Below are 14053 nucleotides of genomic sequence, written 5' to 3'. Positions count from 1 at the left end.
TGGTGTCTAATGGTTTATGATGTCTATCTTCTTTGTGAATTGTACCTTTTATCATTGAAAATATTCATCTTTGTTTCATTTAAAAAAAGAAATGGTAATTATGTGATATTACAGAATGTCAGCTAATGCTATGGTGACAATCACATTGCGACATGTAAATGTGTCAGATCAACTTGTTGGACATCTTAAACTTACACAAAGTACCCTGCCATTTATATCTCAATAAAAAATTTCACCTAAAACACAGCAAAATGTAAAAAAGTTTAACACTAAACCAAAAATGAAATAAAAAGGACATACACAAACACAAGTTCATTTTTTAAAAATTATTAGTTTGAACGGAAAAATTACTCGCTTATATTATTATATAAGTTTTTTAAAAGCTTTCACTCAGTCGTCTACTTAACTCATCCCGGGTCAGTAACAATTACAAGCATGGCAGAACAATCCCCAGACTTCTCTGCTTCTGTGCCTTTGCTGATGCTGTTTCTCTGCCTGGAAAGCTGTGCCCATCACTGTCCATCCTCCCTGCCTCCCCTGGCCCTCATTACCATGCTCATCTTCTCAAGACTTCTTGATCTTTCAAAGGAAAGGAAAGGAAAGGAAGTCGCTCAGTCGTGTCCGACTCTTTGCGACCCCGTGGACTGTAGCCTACCAGGCTCCTTCGTCCATGGGATTCTCCAGGCGAGAATACTGGAGTGGTTTGCCATTTCCTTCTCCAGGGGATCTTCCCGACCCAGGGATCGAACCCAGGTCTCCCGCATTGGAGGCAGACGGTTTAACCTCTGAGCCACCAGGGAAGTCCTCTTGATCTTTCAAGGTCCTTTCAAATGCCACCTCTGCTAGGAGGCATCTTTCCTGCTCTTTGAGCCTCTACGGAACACAGATAGACTGTCAACCTTTGGACACTGCATTATGGTCATGGTGTACTGGAATCATTATACCCTTACCTGATATTCCACTGCCTGAGCTTGAGGACTTTTTTTCCCATGGTATTAACACAGAGCCTTATATCAAATAGGCTCTCAACACACATTTGCTGATTTGATACTTCAGTTAAAAATAAAAAAAAAAACCAAAGATGCCATTTGGTTGCTCACAGAATGTTAGTGGCAGAAGTGGGAACAAAATTCAGGGCTTTGGGGTCTTAATTTCATTCTCATGAATTTGCACAAATATAGCCTGACAACTTGAGATCTCTATTATAGAGCATCACAGAAAATCTGATTAAGAAAACACAGGTCTATTTATTATTGCCAATTGAAATTTGACAATCTGTTTTCCCAAATATGAACAAAGGCTCAGGCACCTAGAGGAAGCAGATGAAAAGGCCCTGGAATTAGAATCCACATGTTCTTTGACCTTGGTTCACTTTCACCCAAGATTTGGTCATCCCTGGTTCTCTTTCCAGCTTTAAAAAAGGTGGCAGGGGTGGCGGGGGTGGCGGGGGTGGTGGTGGAGGGACTCCAGAGGACTGAGACCCCAAAGGGGTGTTACTAAGGGGGATGCTGGCAAGGGTCACCCAGCCTCAGAGAGACTCTGCTTGGAAAAGAAAACCCTGGAGGCCAGAACAATGAAGGAACTGGGCTGCTTGGGAGGGATAGTGAAGACATGGAAAATCCTGCCTACCCTTTCAGGGCCTTCCTGAAGTTGTGGGAGGTCAGACTATGTCCAGTTTTTGAGGGTTTAGGTATGTTTTCAAAATCAAGGAACATCAAGCCATGTAAAAATTGTGGATAGCAAGTTAACACTTTTCACACACACACACACACACACACACACATACATAAGAAGACTGCAGATCTAGCCTCATGTAGAAATAAAGCTAAAAGTCTGCTTGTGAGGCTGTCTGTGAGTGTGAGGCCTGGGATTGAGGGTTGAGGTCAGGGGTGGGAAGACCCACTTCTGATGGTTTATGGCTGATGAGGTTCCCTTCTGCCCCCAAAGAATTCAGATATTTACCTCCTAGTCTATCTTGGGAAACACTTTCAGCTGTTTTCTCTATTCAAACACTCCCCAACAGTCTTATTCATTCTTACAGTTCCAATTGCCATGTTCGCTGACTCTCAGATCTGTACCCTTTGGTCGAGCCTCTGTCTTGAAACCCAGATCCTTGTCCCCAATCTCAGTTCCCAGTGCCCACTGGACATTTCAATTTGTGTACCCTCTCTTGATACCTCAAGCTCAATGTTCCCCAAAATAAAGCCCACTCTTCTGTCTCCTTTGCCGTTTCTCGCTCTTTGATTCTGTGCTCCAGACCCACTGGCTGTGAAGAGGCCCAGCATATGCAGTTCTCCCAGGCTGAAACTCCCTCTCACCTTTCCCTCCCAGTTCCCTTTGCCCAGTTCCCATCTACTCAGCTATAAGATGGCATTTCTTTTATTCCAGGATTTGCTACCAAATCCTTAGAACAGTCTAGGCTCTTGGCTGCACACTTTCATCCAGCCTTGGTCTGTTCTTCAGTTTATTACCATCTTGTCTATGTTCGTACTCAGTTGCATCCATCTCTCTGTGACCCTGTGGACTGTAGCCCGTCAGGCTTCTTTATCCATGGGGTTTTCCAGACAAGAATACTAGAGTGGGTTGCCATTTCCTCCTCCATGGGATCTTCCCAACCTGGGGATCGAACCCACAGCTCCTACATCAGCAGGCAAAGTCTTTATCCACACCATGGTCAGGATTTAATTAATTGTGGACTTTTTCTTTTAATGACTGTCCCTACCTCTAGCAGAAACCCCCTGCCTGATTGTAGGGATCCTTTCTACCTTGTTTACAGCTCTGTCCCCAGGGTCTAGTATATGGTACCTGGCATAATATAGGCACTTAATAAAATACATGTTGACTGACCGAATATATGAATCCTGTTGCTCCATTAATTAAAATCCTTCAAGCTGGCAGGCTTCAAGATAAAGGTCTGTCTGTTCCCCATGGGATCTGGGCCCCCACAATCTGAAGCCTGTCTACATTTCTTCCCACCCTCATTCTATCAGTCCAGTATAATAAGAGTTCAAGTTTTAGCATCAGATGGCCTGGGTTCAAATCACAGCTGTGCCACTTACTAGTCATTTTCCTTGGAAAATTATTGATACTAATAGTTTTACTACCAATTTTTTTTTTACTTACTAATAATTTTCTTTGGGAAGACTGGTCAAGCTTTTGGTGCCTCATTTTTCTCATCTATTAAACGGGAATAATAACAGTACTCACCTGGTAGGCTTGTGAATATTAAAGTTAATTTTACTGGACTTCCCTGGTGGTACAGTAGATAAGAATTCGCCTGCCAATGCAGGGGACATAGGTTCAATCACTGGTCTGGGAAGATTCCACATGCCAAGGAGTAACTAGGCCAGTGTGCCACAAGTACTGAAGCCTGCATACTATAGGGCCCAAGATCCGCAACTACTGAGCCCACATGCTGTGCCTGGAACCCACGCACTGCAATGAGAAGTCTGCATACTGCAACTAGAGAGTAGCCCCCATTTCCCACAACTAGAGAAAGCCTGTGAGGAGCAACGAAAACCCAGCACAACCAAAAATAAAACAAATAGAAATGAAAGTAAAATTAACTTTACTTATTCATCAACATTACATATAGGATACATGTATACATATGTGTATATGAACTTCTTTGTATCAATATATGTTGTACATATATTGCATATACGTGCATGATATGTGCATATGTTAATGATATACATTAACTTATTTGCACATGTATATGTATATATGAATTGATTTACAAAAATTCCGTGTGTGTGTGCATGTGCAAAGTGCTTACACCAGTGCCTGGCACATGCTACACTCCTTTCCTATCACACCTTCCCACACTCAGTGCTTAAATCAGACTGAATCAGTTTTGGTCCCACAGTGCACCATGACTTCTCTGTCTCTTTGTATTTGCTCCCCTCTTGGCCTGGAATAGCCTCATATCCTCCTGCCTTCACAACCCAGGTCAGGTCACCACCTTTGGGGTGCCTTGGGTCACCCTCTCTCCATCTGGTGGTATGCAACTCAGTCCATCACGACTCCATGTACTCCTTTCTTACCAGCTGCCATCAATGACTGTGAGCTCCCAGAGGGCAGGGTTTGTGTTTCATTGCTTTGTATCCTGCATCGAGCACAGTGTCCTGGCTCCAGCAATGCTCTAGAAATATTTGTTGAACAAATGCAAACAATCAAAATGATTTATAGACAGGGCTTGTATATACTTATGTACATGTGGGCCAATGACCCCTGTGGAGGGCCTGGGTGGTCCATAGGAGAGGAAGGAGGGCCATGGTACGAAGCAAGAAGCTCTCTATTTCTGAGGGTAAGGGTTGGGTGGAAGGGACAGTGCTAACAGAGGGGTGTGTCCACCTTTCCATGTCAGTGTCCAGTGGTGCTATTGGTAGCGGTAAAGAACCCACCTGCCAATGCAGGAGATGAAAGGGACGTGGGTTCAGTTCCTGGGTTGGGAAGATTCCCAGGGGGGAGGAAATGGCAACCGGCTCCAGTATTCTTGCCTGAAAAATTCCATGGACAGAGGAGCTTGGTGGGCTATGGTCCATAGGGTCGCAAAACTAGACACAATTGAAGCAACTTAGCACACACACACGTCTTGGGCACATTTTGCAGTTATGGCTGCAATGCTCTATACATTGCAGTGGTTGTAGCTTTGCTACTAATTTGACTGTGATCTTGGAAAACAACTTCTCAAAAATTCAGTTCCCTCATCTATAAAGGAGACCCAATCAGCTGCCCTGGGCTGAAATTAGCTGCATTCCCTTCTACTTTGCTTCCCTAGTAGCTTAGCTGGTAAAGAATCCACCCACAATGCAGGAGACCCTGGTTTGATTCCTGGGTGGGGAAGATCTGCTGGAGAAGGGATAGGCTACCCATTCCAGTATTCCTGGTTTTCTCTGGTGGCTCAGCTGGTAAAGAATCCACTTGCAATGTGGAGACCTGGGTTCGATCCCTGGGTTGGGAAGATCCCCTGGAGAAGGAAATGGCTACCCACTCCAGTATTCTGGTCTAGAGAATTCCATGAACTGTATAGTCCATGGGGTCACAAAGATTTGGACACAACTGAGTAACTTTCACTTCACTTCTACTGCATAACTCACTGCTTTTGACTGTGTCTGTTCTGATTACGCAATGTCCATGCCTTTCTATTTGTTAATTTTTGAACATTCACCCTGACCCCTAACTACATAGTAAGAATAAATGTAAGGTCATTTCCTTTTTATGTTCATATTTACTAAACATTAGTTATTTGCATACCACTTTCTGGTTTATCCTGTATTCACATTTTACCTATACTACTTTTTGGCTAAGTATTTTTATATAAATTGACTTGCTTTTTTGTTTATATCCACTTTAGTCTTGTTCTAAATCACAATATTTTTTAAACCATGAATGTTTTAGGCAAGTGGTACTTTTTAAATACACTTGAAAATATATACACAACTGTTATAATGTTCACCTGTCTACCAACATTTTGGGTACAGGTATGCACACTACTCTTTGGGGATCTCATAGACCAGTGGTTCCCAAAGAGTGATCCCTGGACCAGTGGCACCAACATCTCCTGGGGACTTGCTAGAAATGTACATTCTCCAGCCCCACCCTGGATGTAATGAGTCCAAGTCTATGAGAGTGAGGCCAGCAAGCTGTGTTTCGACAAGCCCTCCAGGTGATACTCTCAAGATTGGGAACAGCTGTTGGAGACCTTTCTGGGCTCCCATGAGCTTCTACACAGAAGTTCCTAACTCAGACCCTTTCCTGAGGCCTAGCTCAGCCCCGCCTCCTCCAGGGCCATTCACTTGTCCTTGTTCAACCACCGAGACTGGAACAACCATGAGAGCACATACCTGCCTTTCCTGCAGCTCACACGGCTGGATCCCCCAGAGGCAGCTTCTTTTGGTACAATTTCCTTCCCACTTCTATTGTTTCCCAACCTTTCAGGCACTGAGTTGATTAAATTCAGAGGCAGAAATAGGTCAAACTCTCTGTTCCATACAAACTGATTACCTTCTCTGTCTTCCTCGTTTTGTCCTGTGAGGTAGGTGAGTCCTTGTCGCTCTTTCACCCAGCTTGATCCTTCATGTGGTCGACAGCATTCTCCTCTAGGCAGGGCACAAGGCCCCTAGTTGTCCACAGAAGCTTGAAGACACTTTCTTGTTCTTTGACCAGAGGCTCAGTCCCTGGAGAAAGAAGCATAGGACCTTGTAAGGATTTGGTTTTGCTCTGCCACTGATGCTACAGCAAAGTCACCACTGTTTCCTTCAGGGTTTTTCACCTCTGTTCTCCACATGCACTGACTCTCTCCTTTGCTGACTTCAGCTATTTTGTAGCTTCAGCTGTGAAGAAGCCTGAACCCATGTGTCCAATCCCCACGTCCCAGAGAAGCTCTAATTCTGCATTTTCCAGGCTAGCCCCATCCTCTGCACCTCACAGCCAGCAATTGCAAAGCTGAATCGATCACCTCTGTGGAGAAGGAGAAAACCGTTTACCTCTAACCTTCTAAAATCTCAGCAGGGGCCCTGTTGGCAAAGAGATGGATTAGTGAGAAAAACACAAGCAAGTTAATTCCCAGGTGCACCTTGTGTATGCGGACATGCGAGAAACCCATGAAAAAAGAAAAAGTAACTCTCTAAGAGGTGGCTTAGAATTCAGGCTGAAATACCATCTTCATATTCACTAAAACCAAAAAATGGGTGTGGGGAAGGCCAGTCATGAGGACAACGGCCAGGAAAAGCACGGTTGTTTGTGATGCAGATTTAAATCACTGCCTTCTCCTTGGATAAGGGTTTCTAGTGCTTTAGGGTCACCCTTCTCTTCCTGGTACAGAGAAGGAGACACCCTCACAAATGGAGAGTTCCTTTATAAATATAAGTTTACCTTGTAAGAGGGTAACTTGTATTACTCTCAGAGCTTATCTGGTATCTGCTGTTTTTAAAAAATAACCAGCTCGAATAATCCTTATACCAAAGAGCCGCTGTCTGTAATGAACTTGTTCTCTTGCATTTCCCATCTCAGCTAATGGGACCAAAGTCTCCGGTAGCATCCAGGCTAGAGAACCCTCTCTCTTCCTGACCCCCCCTCCCCTATTCGGGGTGCTCTCCAGGGCATGATGATTCTATCTCTTCATCCAGAATCTTTCCTCCTCTCCATCCACAGCCACTTTCTTAGGGAAGGCCCTCACTCTGTTTTTGTTATTACAGCTTCCAAACTGGAGTAGAATTCTAAATAGCAAGTAAAATCATTAGCACATTTAGCACTTTGCTGCTAAAACTTTTTCAGGGACTTCTTACCACCTAAAAGATCAAGTTCAACACCTTTGCAAATAAGGCCAGCCCCAGACTTCCTTTCCTGCCTGTTCCCAAAGCACACTGGACATGCTGGGAGCTTTCTGGCCTTCAGGCCTGGGACACCTTCTGGCAGCCTGTCCCTTCTTAGTCTGGTGAGTTCCCATCACCCCTGGAATCCCACGTCTCACGTCAACCCTGTGCAGGCTCCCTGACTTTTCCCTGCATCCAGCCAAGCCTATGCCCTGTCCTCAGTACCTTCAGGATCTCTTCAGTGAGGGCAGAGCCTCTGCAGAGGAGAATGGTGGTCTCTCACTCACCCTGGCCCCCTCGGGGCCTAAGGCATATACTCCTATCAAACGGGCACTCACACAGCCTATAGACATCAACCTTTTTCCTGACAGGTGCTGGGGGAGGAGAAACTCCCCCAGGGACATCTTGGGGTCCCTGGCTGGGTCTGAAACTTAAACTGAGAAAGAGATTAACAGGAGGGAAGCATACAAATTAAGATAAATCTTTTTACATGTATGTGGGATTCCTCACCAGAGAATGAAGACTCAAAGAAGTGACCAGAGTAGGAAACTTCTATATTTTTCTGACAATTAAACAATAAATGTGTGAAGAATTAACAACACAAAGGAGTTTGGACTAAGGATGTTTCAAGGAGGCCCAGGTAACCCTTATCTTCTTCAACAAGGATAAGGGTTCCTTTAACAAGGTTTGTTTGGAGATTCCTTTAGTGCCCTCTATGGGCTGATAAGAGTCTATATCCAATAAGAGGAGAATTTTATTTTCTGTCTTCAGGCAAACAAGGGAGAGCTTTTCCTGGGTTTGCAGCTTCTTAACTGCCTTCAGCTCAAAATAATTTTTTATGTCAGAGGCATATTTTGGGGTGACATGGACTGTTTTTTTTTCACCAGCTCTAGCTCCCTTGTACTTGCAGAGTGCCCACCTCCAAGCACGAATTAGTAACAAAGTTCCCTTCACTACCAAAGAAATGTGGAAACTCAGAGCAACCACCAACCACATTTTGTCTGGAGTCACAAAGGCATTAGGCATACCCACCTCCCACCCACACTAGGCCTCTTAGACGACACTCACCATCTTAAGATGTGTGAATGAAAAATGTTGCTTGGCATGTGAGTAAAGACAGGATGTTACAGCTATCAAGGCTACTAAAGCTGACCCCAAGAACAGGATACTGGCCCTAGATAGCTGAAGTGCATACCGAACAAATGATTTAAGTGAGCCCAGACTCTCACATGTTCCCATACAAAGAAAAGTGCTAAATTCATTAACTTGAGATATCTAAGTTTATTTTTTTTTTGTAAATTAACAGTAACCTTTTGAAGTTCCAACTACCTGGTCTTTGTTGCAAAAACTCTTGGTTTCTCCCTTACCTCTTTGGAGCAGTCCTTCAGAGCTGAGAGACTGAGTCCTGGGCTTAAGTACTCAGTTTTGCCTGCCAAATAAAACAGAATTCTCAACTTTCAGGTTCTGCATTTTTTTTTTTTTTCAGTCAGCCTAGAACCCAAACCAGCAATCCCCCAACCTGTCTACATTAACAAGTCACTTTCATTAGCATAACTTTACTAGTGCAGAGACTCTTACCTTGGAAAAGCAGGTTGCAAATCTTTGTTTCTTTGCAGAAATTCCTGGCAAGTCTCAAGTCATCAGCAGACAGTGTAAATTTACATTCCTAGACTCGCCTTACATTGTTGTAGCCCACAATCTTAATCTGTTACACCACAATCCTCTCTCAATCCTAATCAGGCCTCTCTGATCTGCCTTCAACCAGACCTCAAAGTCTTAATAAAACAGACCTTGCCCTTCCCTTATCAAGATACTATCAGCCTTCCTTATGGTGGTAAACGATAGTGAACACAGCTTTGCCATAGTAACAGGTCTTTTGAAAGTCGGCATTCAACAGGCCTGTGTGTACTCCAGGCCTCTGCAGCCTAACTAGGGGTTTGTTAGTTTGCATTCAATGTGAGTTTTATTCTCTCACCAAGTTCTGTTTCTTCAGTTAATGCCTGTGTGCTGTGAAAAACTTGGCCAGGCATGGAGACAATCCCCCCAAATGCCTTTGTTTCTAGATGAAAATCGGCCTTTGGCTTCTTCCTGGCAGCAAAACCCACCTGCAGCTTGTGAATGTGACGATGAGGTGCCTTCGGAGAACTGACCAGCAGAGGGTGCTCTTGAGAAAGAAGACGCCTTTGGAAGCGTCTTGTTAGGGACTGGAAAATTCCCACACAGGAGGCACCAGTTAATTTTAATTATTGTAATTAATGGTAAATGCAAGCGGAGCTTCCACAGGACATAAACCAGAACAGCTACGGAATGAGAGAGGTGCCAAAGGCAGGAAACCCAGCAGGAGAACCTACCCAAAGTGGTGCTTAGATGAGAATTTGAAGCCTCCAAGAGGGTTTTGCCTTCTTACCAACATCCCTGCAATAACAGAATTTCCTCCCAAGTAATTTTGAAACTTGCCATATTTAGGTCATGTCGTGTTGAACTCCTTCAAAACTACTTACTCTGGGTTCCTGGGGAACTCTTCTCAACATTCAAACAGAAAGTGACTCTAAGCCAGAAGTTGGCAAACATTTTCTGGTAATAATAGGCATTTTCATTTCTGTAGGCCATATAGTTTCTGTCACAACTTCTCAGTTCTGCTATTGTAGCTCAAAAGCAGGTACAGAAAATATAAAATGAGTGGGCATGGTTGTATTTTAATGAAACCTAATTTATGGACCCTGAAATCTAATTTCATATAATTTTTACGGGTCACAAATATAATTTTTCTTTTTTTCCAACCATTTAAAAATGCAAAATCATTTTTAGCTTATAGCCATAAAAAACCCAGCCGGGTTTGTTCCACAGACTGTGGTTTGCCAACTCCTGCTCTAAACTATCTCTTGACTCAAACTTTGGACTCCATCTGTAATTTCTGTATCTCTCTGAGAGAATATCTTTGTAAAATTTTCTCCCTGGGACCCATCTAGAAATATTCAGTCTCCAAGAAAGATGAAGGAAACAAACACCTCTTTGAGGTCCTACTATGTCTATTACTGAGCATAGTTCAGTTCAGTCGCTCAGTCGTGTCCGACTCTTTGCAACTCCATGAATTGCAGCACGCCAGGCCTCTCTGTCCATCACCAACTCCCGGAGTTTACCCAAACCCATGTCCATCGAGTCGGTGATGCCATCCAACCATCTCATCCTCTGTCGGCCCCTTCTCCTCCCGCCCCCAATCCTACCCAGCATTAGGGTCTTTTCCAATGAGTCAACTCTTCGCATGAGGTGCCCAAAGTATTGGAGTTTCAGCTTCAACATCAGTCCTTCCAATGAACACCCAGGATTGATCTCCTTGCAGTCCAAGGGACTCTCAAGAGTCTTCTCCAACACCACAGTTCAAAAGCATCAATTCTGCGGAGCTCAGCTTTCTTCACCGTCCAACTCCCACATCCATACATGACCACTGGAAAAACCACAGCCTTGACTAGACGGACTTTTGTTGGCAAAGTAACGTCTGATGTTAGAAATTCAGAGGTTATTGAAACCACACAATTCTCAAGGTTCAACAAAACTAACTGCTCTTTTCTGGCGTGAATATTGACTGCAAAGTGCAAGTTTTGCCAGAGAGGCTCTGCTGGATCAGCACTGACCTAGGGGAGAGAGCAAAAGTGGAGCCTGATACACCAAGGTTTGAACCTAAACAGACCCTTAGAGATTGAGATCTTGGGTGTGTGTGTGACAACTTCTTCAGCTTCTCTTTCTTCATCTGTAAAATGAGAGATACTATTACCTTTCTGATGGGGCTTTAAGGAGAATGTCAACAACCTGAAACACTGCAGGCACCAAAATAGATGACAGCTTTTATCACCCAGAAGATGGCGATGAATCCTAAGAAACACCTAAATATCTGCGTATGAGAACTAGGATATGATCCAGTTTTAGTGGTGGGTTATACAATGTCTTAGTCTATTCAGGCTGCCCTACCATAGAATACAGCAGCCCATTTGGGCTGAATACCATAGACTGGATGAATTATAAACAACAGAAATTTGCTTCTCAGAGTTCTGGAGGTTGGAAAGTCCAAGATCAAAGTGCCAGCAGATTGGGTGTCTGGAGAGAGCCTGCTTCCTGGGTCTTAGACAGCTGTCTCTTCTCTTCATCTTCACACTGGTGAAAGGGATGAGGGAGCTCTGGGGTCTTGTTTATAAACTAACCCTGTTCATGAGGGTTATACCCTCATGACTTAATCACCTCCCAAAGACCTCACCTCCAAATACCAACACACTGGACCTTAGATTTTCAACATATGAATTTGAGGGGAACACAAACATCCAGTCTATAGCACATGGTAATAGAGATGGATTGAAAGAGTCTTTTGAGAGCAGTTGTTGTGTTAGTCAGACTCTGCAACCCCATGGACTGGACAGCAGGGTACACACCAAGTTCCTCGTTTTTCTTACTCAGATTAGCTCAGTGGCTGGCATCTAAAGGGATCTCAACTGTAGGGGAAAACTTGTGCTTCATTGGAAAGCACACTCCTCTGGGTTTATCTCATTCTGGTTCCCAGGGGCCCTGTCCCTTTCCTTGCCTTTAGGACTCTGTGAGCTGTAGATAACTGATGGCAATGTGAAATAGCTCTTAGTTAGACATGCAACTACACTCTGTCTAGAGGAGGTTCAATTCACTTCTCTCCTTCTTTGTGAAAGAGGCTAATTGTATATCCATTGCAAATCCACTTCAGTATTCCACAGTATTCCTGATCTGTAAATGTCTCTGTCTGACTTTTGCTTTTAACCTACTATAACATCGTTTCCTTATCAACGCATTAAATCTTTGCCACATGTTTCTTTTATACCTGCCTGACAGTCATGATTCTACCTGTTTTTAGGTAGAAAATTATCTCTTAACCTGCTCTTTAATTGTAAAATTGAATTCAGGAATGTTTTCCTAGAAAACATTTGAACAGTATCCAAGGGGACAACCTGAAACACTTTGTCTCCCCCTTTTGAATCAAATCATCATCTCTCTTCTTATATTCTACTCACAACTCTGCTAGGAAATAGTGATATGATTTTAAATGATGTGTAAAATTTCCCACCTGCCAAATAAGGAGTTGGACTAGAAAACTGTTGATAGGGCAACATTAAACTTTATGGTCTAAGGACTCTGTTTCACTTTAAAAAATTATTGACAACCTCCTTGAATTATGAAGAATTTGGTTTAGGTGGATTATATCTATTGCTATTTACCATATTAGGAATTAAAACTGAAAATTTTTAACTTATGCATCTATTAATTCATTGAAAATAACAATAATAAACCCATTACGTGTTAACATAAATAACTATGTTGTCCAAAATAAGAAACAAATACATAATGAGAAGAATGATTTTGTTTTACAATTTTGAAAATCTTTTTACCGATTGGCTTAATAGAAGACTGCTAAATTCTCATATGTGTGTTTGTCTTCAGTCTGTTGTGACATCAATATTTTTTTTTTTTTTAAGTCACTTAGTCATGTCTGACTCTTTGTGACCCCATGGACTATATAATCAATGGAATTCTCCAGGCCAGAATACTGGAGTGGGTAGCCTATCCCTTCTCTAGCAGATCTTCCTGACCCAGGAATCGAACCAGGGTCTCCTGCATTGCAGGCAGATTCTTTACCAACTGAGCTATCAGGGAAGCCCTATCAATATCATGGGGCCTCTCAAATCTCCACCCTACATTCATGAATGAGAATAACTACTAATAACATCCTAGTATTATTATGAATGAGAGCAACTCACACCATAGTATTATTATAAAAATAATTTTGAGCTAGCAGACCGCCGAAAGGCTCTCAAGAACCCCTATGAGTTCCTGGAACACTCTTTGAGAACTGCTGTTGTAAAGTAAATGGAGATAACCTGCAGGAGGATGTAGTGATTTTTGGCAGCGGGATGTACGAGTACCTCATGCTGACCTCTTTCTTAGGCGACAGTTTGCTTTTGCAAGCATTATAGAACAGTAAATTTTCCTTCCATGCATGCAGATGCCAGAGCAGCACTGACTGCTGATCTGTGCTGGGATTCTGCGTTCCTAGTCTGAGTGGGATACTGCATATTCTTGGAGTAGGGACAGGACATGGGGTGGAGGTTGGGGGGAGGAAATGAGCACCGTTCTCATCCTTTCCCAAAGACAGACTGGGTGAGACCTTGAAGCTACACTGCAAGAGCCCTTGGCTGGGCTTTTCACCGTTGAAACGTCTGGAAGCCTCCGCTGCCACGCAGATCCTGCTTCTGACCATTGGAGGGTCACTGGGCTCTGAGATTACAGGGGAGCAGCTGCTGGAAGGGAAGGAATTTTCCCTCTCCTGAAAGCCTTGAAGGAAAAGAAACACTCCAGAACTTCCCTGTTACAATCAGCCTTTTTGGTTCTCCTTGCAAAGGCTTCTCCATACCAGGAAATATTTTCTGAGCCAGGTGAATACTTCCTAGTTACCAAATGACTACAGTGAAGAAAAGGCAAGTATTGTTAAGAAAGAATTCACTGATTTCTTCATTCCAGAGAGGTAATTCAGGAGATTGAAGTTTACAAACAATCTGCTTATTCTATAAATAGGAGCAGATTCAGAACTTTTTTTTTTTAATCACCTCCCTCTGATACACTTGTATTCTAATGTGCATTATAAGATAGTAACTGGGAGTTAAGTTTCTGGAATTAAGGCAGATTTAGGTTCATGTCCTCAATTTCCCACTTAATTACAGTGG

Source organism: Giraffa tippelskirchi, chromosome 7 (genome assembly GCF_054371585.1).
Source record: "Giraffa tippelskirchi isolate mGirTip1 chromosome 7, T2T-mGirTip1v1.2.pri, whole genome shotgun sequence".
Classification (NCBI taxonomy): Eukaryota; Metazoa; Chordata; class Mammalia; order Artiodactyla; family Giraffidae; genus Giraffa; species Giraffa tippelskirchi.
The sequence above is the reverse complement of the archived record's forward strand: the minus strand, read 5'-3'. Positions refer to the sequence as shown.